Below are 8,761 nucleotides of genomic sequence, written 5' to 3'. Positions count from 1 at the left end.
CTCAGTCGCCGCCGGCTTCTCTCTCTTCTAACTTTACCCGCCTAAACACACTTACTGTTCGCAGCAGTCACACTAAGCGCTCTACATGAATTAGTTTTGGACCTGGAAGTTTGTTTTGTATATAGTTTCGTTTACACAGCTTCTGCACTAATATTTTCTTGGTGCTAATTATTTTCAGACATATAGAAAACAGGACGAGGGTTCGCACGAGGCTAAGCAAGGGTGCAAATCTCCAGTAGCCTTAACTCGAAAATTGAAAAAAAACGAACAACAAACGTATCATAAAATTTATTAAACTTTCTCCGCCATGAGCTTAATGTAGACAATTTCTTGTTCCGTGTTTAAACAAATAAAACTTTCAAAAAAGTTCAAATTCTGTAAAAATTAGAAACAAACTTTTTCTATAAACCGATGAAACACTTGACATAAAAATTGGTTCAAATTTCCAGATCTTTAGGAGAAGGAAACTTTGCTAGTCATTTTTTTTCGCACCTTTATTAATTATAGAGATATTTGTAAAAATTGACATTTTACCAATTGGAAACCAAAATTGTGAAATTTAATAAAAATTGTTAGACGTTTTTGGTTTGTTCTGACAATCAAACTTTTAAACTAAAACTTTGGTAATTAATTAAGTTTTTGAAATTTAGCATAGTTAATAAAAAAAAATAAAATAGTTAAACTTGCAAATTTTACTGTCTTATGATAATTGAAAATTTTTAAAATTTAATAGAAAATGGTGGAAACATTTGGTTCGTTACAAAATATTTTTTTTTGATTAATTTTTTGGTCTAAAAGTCTAAAATTTAACAAATTTGATAAGCCAGCCGAAAGAAGTAAAACCTCTAAATTTTACAATTTTGGGATCAAAACTGTCAACGTTCCGACATTTAATAAAAAATGGTAGAAAATTTTAGTTTGTTCTAAAAATAAAGATTTCAAAAAAAAATTGTATCTTGCTTTCAAACTTTGGATTTAAGCACACTTAATAAACAAGTCGAAAATAGTACAACCTGTCAATTTTACTGTTTTATGATCAATAGTTTGAAAGATACGCAATTTAATAGAAAATGGTGGAAATATTTGATTTGTTAAGGAAATAATGTTTTTTTTTAATAATTTTTTTATACAAATTTTTTGCTCTGAAGTTTTGAAATTTTGTACAGTTGATAAACCAGTCCAAAGAAGTAAAACCGCCAAATTTCACTGCCTTGGAATAAAAACCGTCAAAGTTACGATATTTAACAGAAAGTGGTGAAAATTTTCGGCTCGTCTTTAAAATGGCAGTTTCTAAAAATTCTATTTCTTGCTTTAAAATTTTGAAATTTACTACAGTTGTTAAACAAGCCAAAAGTAGTAAAACTTCCAAATTTTACTATTCCAAGATGAAAATTTCCAAGTTTGGGCAACTTAATAAAAAATGTTAGAAATTTATTACTTACAAAACTTTTTTTTCTTGCTCCACTATTTTGGAATTTAGTACAATTCATGAACAAGTTAAATGTAGCAAAATCTCCAACTTTTACTGTTTTATGATCAAGAAGAAAAAACTACATTAAAAACAAAATTGGCGCATCCACCATTTTTGTGTATAAAAATTTTGAAACTTGTAGAAACTTTTAAATTGATCATTTATGTAGGTACTTTTTCGACCACTTGTTCGTTTTTGTGTTTATTTTTAAATAAGCTTATAATTTTAAAATTATTTTCTAGAAGAATTTTGTGTTTAAATAACCAAAATCTGTAGTATGAAAACATTTGCAGACATTAAATTGAAGTTTTAAAACTTTATTTTTCCTAATTTTATGAATTTTAGCAACATTCTTTGGCTTTATTTTTGAACTTATAGAACGGAAAAGTAACCGCATTTCACAAAACTCAAGCTTTGATAAAAATCTACAAATTGGCGCATCCACCATTTTTTTTAATTGGTATTTGTTTCTCAATTTTGCAAATTCTTTGATAATACGTTTTAATAAATAAAATTTAAAAGAATTTAACTCGGTTCCATAGAATTTTATCTCACAAAAGATCTGTTATAAAAATTATTATTATCAATTTGAATTTCTCTTAATTCTCTGGATATCTTGTGCTGTTTGCTGCACCTGTGTTTAGACATCAAATTACAGAAATATACCTAATTATTAGCTTTCGGCACAAATTGCCGTATTTGATCAATTTAATTTTCAATTTGGTCGATACTAACATAATTCGTCGTTTTCATGTTTACCACTTTAAACTTTAGAACAAGAAACAAAACAACAAATTAAATTTAGAAGTAAGAAATCGTCACGTTGCACCATTAATTAGTAAGTACACCAAAAGAAATTTTCTCCGCGATTTTAATTTGCTCATTCGTTTCCAACAAATTTGTACTGTTCTCTAAAATTGAGATTTTTGAAGAAAGAATCCAATTTTATGCAATTGTTTTTTCGACCGATTTTGTAAATCCCATAATTGATAATTACTCCAACGTAATTTTTATCTCCAAGTCTAAAAATGTTTTCCATTTCAGATCTCTACGAATGGAGGTCCAGACTATTCCCGACTTTAGTAACCATTTTAGCGAAGGACCTGAGGCACCGCTGGAAAGCAACCGACCCTCGCTTGATGCCCAAAGAGTCATTAGCAGAGCGCCCCTGATTGCGCTGACCACATTTAAGTAACACCAGCGAGGAAATTTCGCAGTTTACTTGCTACAACTATAATAAATTCCGCTGAGTTTACTCCGAGCGTTAATTAAATTGATTCAGCTGCAACCCTGTCTATCCTCCACTAAATGCACTCTTCAAAGAAAAATATTTACAAGTACATGTTGAAGGTAATTTAATTAGATCCTACTCTTTTTAAACGCTCAGTACATGTCTTTTTCGTCGCGGCGATTTGTCAACTTCGCTTCGGATGTAATTAATATTGAAAAAGATCTCTCGTTACTGAAATGTTAATATAAATGGCTCCCGGAATATCCATCTTATTTATGATGGAGAGTGTTTTGGTTTAAGGGTTGTGGCAGGAAGGGGGATCAAGGCAGGCGGAGGTGCTACTGTCAACCCACGGCTAGCTTGATCTCCGATTGCAATTAATTCGGCCGGCTTGAGCACTAATTTACATCTGCGGACAGCGTTAGGAAATCTTATCATGACATGAATGAAGCGGCAAAATGTCATTATCGACTGTGAATGGCGGCGAAGAAGACGCTTGAATTGGATATTTGGGGGTGGGAAAGAGAACGTGTGGGAGGGCAAACACACTTCTTTATTTATTTTATTGTTTTTAGTAGTTAAAAAAAAATCAAACTTATGTCTTTAATCTTGTTTTATTAACTCATTACATGAATACCGATAAATTAAGTTTAAGTGCAATTCAAAAAGAAAAAAATTCTGTCTTTAGAACCGGCATCATGAAGATTCCTTCGCAGAGTTAATTTCGAGGAAATCATTGATTTTCCGATGGCCAGTTAATTCGGCACTTGTCGTGCAGTTTCAAAGTTTGTTGATATTTGAACAACGTGTATAGTTTCTGAAGCTTTAAAGAGGGATCAATAATGATGTTCTCTTTCCATGGAAAGCGGCCGCAAATGCTGTTTGCATCTTGACTCCTCCATCCAAATGTGCGAACTTATCAAAAATCTTTAATTATGGCTGACCCCGTTTAATAATCCAAATTGTTTCTTCTCCCCCGTGAAGTAAACAGGGCGAATTTGCGAACATTCCGAGTACATTAACAATTAAGCAAATGAATAAGAGCCAGTATGGAATTGCCCGAAGCGGTATAGAGAACGAGGACCGGCACGCCATTGGTCAACAGCCCTATGGATTATTCCGTCTTTTGTTTCACCCCTTGAGAGAGCGGGCGAAAGGGATGAGGAAGCGAGGGGGGTCCAGCTATGGCCGCTGCTTGTAATGACACTTGGACGGACCGACTTGCCCTGAGTTTCATGAGTTGCCGCCCCCGCCCTCGCCACCCCTCATCCACAAAGTGACAAACGCAGAACTCCAACAGTGGGGACATTGTTCAAGTTCTCTTTGTGTCTTTGCGAAGAACAACACAGCTAAAAACTTGCGACATGTAAATAGGAATGGGAAAAAAATGTGGTCAGATGGAGGAACGACGACTCCAGGCAGAGAAGCATGTCAATAATTTAATAAAGAGAAGGAATGCGTGTGATTTCTATATTTTAATATTGTATCTTCCGCGAGGTATTTAAGTAACAGAGAGTCGGCAAAGTTCTCGATCTAAATAGATTAAAAACTAATTGTGTAATAGGAAAGACTTGCTTGTGCGATTGCTTTGATATGCAGATACGCTGAGGATGAGGGATTCGTCTCTTGGCAACACACCCTTTGTGACGTCACCCAGGTAACACTGAACGGCCCGGTAAACCCATACTGTAGTCAGCGACGTCTTCGTACTCATCATTCTATATTTTTATTGAAATATTTCATTTTGGAGCGAACACAATTGGAGAATCGCGTCCGTTTTCTCACAACGACGCAATAAAAGAGTCAAAACTGGCGGAGGCGCACACTTTCAAACCTGTCCTGGTGAAAAAATGCGGTCCAACCCTTGCATCCCCGTGTCGGATTGCTCTCAAAGGTAAGCATCCCCAATTAGCGGGTCAAAAGGCGACAGCATCCACATTCCACATTTTGAAAACATGAATAGGGAGATGGTCACACGACCACATTTAACCTTCGACCTATCATCCCATCGCCATTCAAGAGATGAAAGAGATATTACTAGAGAGGTGATGAGGGTTAAATTGACTTATAATTGCCTCATAATAAAAACTCTGAGTTTTTTCCACAAGAAAACGTATTTCTGTGCTACGTCATGTATGAGTTGGGAGATATGCTTTTCTCTACTAACGTCTTTGACACTCGAATCATATGCTTTGATCAAATAAATTCTATTTGGTTGTGTCCATTCGACTGCGAACAATAATGTCTCCTTTCCCTGCCGTCGTATTTTTCCTTTCGGGAAAATAACGAGGGAAATATTAACAATTTTTCCTACTTCTACTCTATTATTCGTTACTATTTACCCAACGGTTGCCGGGCCGGATTAAGCTTGTTTTTAGGGCTTTTATTACCGGTTGGACGAGTGGACGCCGGGTGGTCATTCTGTCACCTGGGGGCAAAGTTCACAAGGTCATAGACATACAAGGGAGTGAGCACGCCGCAAAAACCCTAATAGTAGTAAACTGTCAACACATTCCAGATATTAATCATAAAGAGTACACAAATATTAAAATCGAGCAAAAATTTTCGGGAAAAATTCAAAAACTTGGCGATTTTTAACGGATTCTTACTCCACGGGATGATTGTATGCAAATCAGGGTTGGAGGACCTTTTAGGGATCGGCTACCTGGAAAGGGATGCGTAGGTATAAATTGCACCCCTTCGGAAAGGTTTCAGTTGTGAAGACATTGATTTTCTGATGGACAAAACTAATTCAGGGCGAAGAAGGGAGGCAGTGAGATAATTTTACAAGTTGTCATCAAAATAATTGATGGCTTTTTTTCATATTCTTTATTATGTTTGGAGTTATCTTCATGGAAAAATGGAAAAGAACAGACACAAAACTTTATTCGTTTTCATGGTATTTTTCATTCGTTGTAAAATAGTTTTTATTAAAAATTTAATATGCACTGAAATCTATGGAGTTCTAGCCATATAATTTAACTGGAAATAAAAATGTCTAGGTTATAAGTTTTTACTTCGATCAAAACTAAACCATCTATCAGCAAAATTGAACTAAAAATCAAAAATAGCATTTGGCCATTGGAATCGTGCCGTTCAATAGCAGCTAAATTATTTTGGATAGCAAAGTGTAAAGCAATTTTAACGCAATTTTTGTCAAATTTTTTATGATTGTCCATTTTTTTAGTCCTTTTAGGTTGCAAATATGAATTCCAAATGTTCTGCTTGACAGTTATTTGTTTATTTAAAGTGAGAATATTATTGAGTAAACTTTGAAAATTTTTAAATTACAAGGTTGGCATAATTACCTAGAGGTTAATATTTGACAATTTTGACATAAAATTTGCTGCGAATTTAGGTTACGTAGTAAATATAACTTAGTTCGTTGTAAAGTAAAATTTACTTTAGTAGCGACTGCTGGAGAAATTGACATTTGACATATCACTTTGACAGAACTAACACTATTGTATTTTGTACCCTAAAACTCTAATTTTCAATTTTACAGTTGGTATAGGTGACATATGTCCAATTTGATTATTTTTGTATTTAAAGTTAGAATCCTGATGATGATGTAGTAATTGATGATAAGGTAGGTATCATTAACCCCACGATTTGACAAGACATTTATTTTATTTATTTGTAGTTTATTAAGGTTACGTAATTATTTAGCAACGGTAACAGTAATTTTTTATTTAAAGTTGGAATCTTGATAAATTAGCTATGAAAATTTTAAGATCACAATGTTGCCATTGTTGTTCATTGTTGTTCCCTAAAATTTGACGTTTGTCAATTTTGACATAATAATTACCATCCATTAAGATATAATTGCTTTAGGCTGCAAATATCTACTTTGACAGTTATTTTTTTATTTAAAGCTGGAATCTTTTTGAATTGGCTTTTGAAATTTTAAGATGACAGGGTTTTGACATCATTATCCCCCCAGAATTTGACATTTGACAATTTTCACATAAAAATGTGGTCCATTAAAATCAATTGGTGGGAGCTCTTAAAAAGTTCCAAGTAAACTGAAATTCCCTTCAGAAGCGACTGCTAGAGAAATTTAATTTTGACATCAATTTGACAGAATTTACAGAAACAAGTTACACGATAGAAATTTAAGAAATTTAAAGATTTATGACCTTGGATGGACATCTGCAATCTGAAGCTACTGTACATCACAATTTTCTCCTGATCATCTCTGATTGCGTCCTTTTTTTAGGCCAATTTACCGTAAAGTCAGTAACGTCAAATTAATTTTATTAAAAATTTAGAGTAGGTTGGTATCTCTGTCTGTCCCTTTGACAGCTTGATAAACTGTTAAAATAAATCATCTCTGTTGCCAAATGTGAAAGAAATGAACATTACAAATATTTGACAATCTCAATTTTCAAAATTTTCTGATCGCGTCCTTGTTTTAGTTAAATTTACCCTAAGATCGTCAATTAATTTTATTGCAAATCTGGAGTAGGTTGGTATGTCTGTCGGACAGCTTGACAGAATGTCAAAATAAATCAACACTGCTGCCAAAATGTTAACATGTTTAAACAAATAGACATAATTTTAGGAAATTTGAAAGACTTTTCTAGCAAATTCCTTGTTTCCTCTCTAAGAAAAAAAAGAAATAGAATAAGAGAATTTATTTCCGTAGAAATAAAAATGTGATATCGACGTTTTTATCAAAGTCCGCTCCATAAAACTCCCAGTGAATCAAGGCCGATTATTTATCCTGGCAGGATAATAACGCGAATAAATTAGACAACGTCCAAGCGATCGATCGTTCTCCGAAGGACGAAATTCCTGCCATTTCATTGCCAAGTATTAAGTTAATTACCTCAGCCCCACTCATTAAAACAACACAAAAACAGTCTTCCTCTTTTAAGCTAATTAGCAACATCCACAAAATAAATTAGAATTATCTCAAAGGTGCAACGTGATATTTTACTCTCGAGCTTTGCCCCCAATTAATACAGAGTCAATATTTACCGACCGATGCACAGACTTTATGCTAATGGCGGAAAAAGCCGACTCATAAGAAAATTTTCAGCCGGAGACGTTGCAGTTTTAATTTGGCAGCGGAGCACGAAGTACGTTTTTCTTCGAGTGACACGGTCTGATTCATTTTATTTTTGCTCTAGTGTGAAACGGGCGAGTGACCGATGACCAGTGACCACCAATGAGAGACAGCGTTGGAAGGACGGACCTCCTCTGAGTTTTAGAGTGGGGAGAACAGGGGAAGGAGGTGACCCCTGTTTCTTGATGCGTGAAAGGGTAATATTATTAATTCATGAGGGCCGAAGAGTGTTGGTTTTAATTGGGACACGTTCTAACAAGCAAAATGTCCGATGCTTTGTGAGGGCGGATAATGGAAGACTCAGATGATTTATTATTTTTTAATTTAAAAATCTTTAAGTGGGGGAAGGGGGTAAGTTTTTGTTTTAATAAACGGTTTTGTTTTTTGGTTTTATTTTAAGTCACCTTCGTCCTTTTTAGTTCCTTTTGTTTTCTCCACACCAAAAGTTCTATTTACTGCGGCGAAATTTTGTTAGATGAAACTTGGTCCCACCAGGTGTAGAATTTCTTCTTCAATGATTCATGCAACAGTTCGGGAAATAGGATTAAACGTTTACATTTGATGACCTGTAAATTCAGGAGACGACAAATATTATTTCAGAAAGATGATACACCCCCGGACACTAAATAATCTTGAAATTGGTCATAAAAACGGCTTCAAATTTTAAAATATGTTGGTAGTCCTGTTATTTACCAAGTATGAACTGTGGATAATGACGTGTACGTGATGTATGCAATGTGTTGATAGCTGCAGGGCGTATAAAATAAAATGAATCGTAAAGAAAAGTAAAATAATAATATAAAAGCGCAGACAACGCTTTATAAAATATAAAATTATAAAAATTTAATAATGGCCCAGCGCATCCACCATTTTTTTTAACTTTGAAATTGTTTTACATACCTAATTCAATTCAGTTTAGAGCACAAAATGCAATTATAAATAGGTAAGTGCCCAAATTTTAGGTTATTTTCGAAAAGCAAAACTTCAA

Source organism: Gnatocerus cornutus, chromosome 8, assembly GCF_029298725.1.
Source record: "Gnatocerus cornutus isolate USDA-ARS CGAHR chromosome 8, icGnaCorn1.1, whole genome shotgun sequence".
Lineage (NCBI taxonomy): Eukaryota > Metazoa > Arthropoda > Insecta > Coleoptera > Tenebrionidae > Gnatocerus > Gnatocerus cornutus.
The sequence above is the reverse complement of the archived record's forward strand: the minus strand, read 5'-3'. Positions refer to the sequence as shown.